Source organism: Octopus bimaculoides, chromosome 12, assembly GCF_001194135.2.
Source record: "Octopus bimaculoides isolate UCB-OBI-ISO-001 chromosome 12, ASM119413v2, whole genome shotgun sequence".
Lineage (NCBI taxonomy): Eukaryota > Metazoa > Mollusca > Cephalopoda > Octopoda > Octopodidae > Octopus > Octopus bimaculoides.
In genome coordinates, this window is record NC_068992.1 from 44,300,952 (window position 1) to 44,301,358 (window position 407).

A 407-nucleotide genomic window follows, 5' to 3' on the forward strand; every position below is an offset into this window, starting at 1 on the left:
CCTTATGAGGTTTTTTTCACGCTAGCTACTTGATAAATTCTTGTAAAAGAATTCGTCCTATTATTGAAATTTAAATATATTACCAGAATATATTCAGTGCTGAATTTATTCTGAGTAAGAGGCATATTTACCGAGATGCAATTCGAAATTCCCGCCACTTACATAGGAAAATAGCGATGAACAGTCGTCCATATACTATGCTGGATACATGGTATTCGTTTGGTATGTTGATTCACTGTTTATTTCTATTTTTCTGGACCATATTATACTGACGAGTAGAAGTTGTATAATACTACAATAACTACGAAATCATGATCTATAATTTAGTTCGTTTTTAAGGGGTTGTCTTTGAGAGTTGCATTTCCTCGCATTCGGTAAAAAATGTGCTTTTATAGTAGTCTGACCTT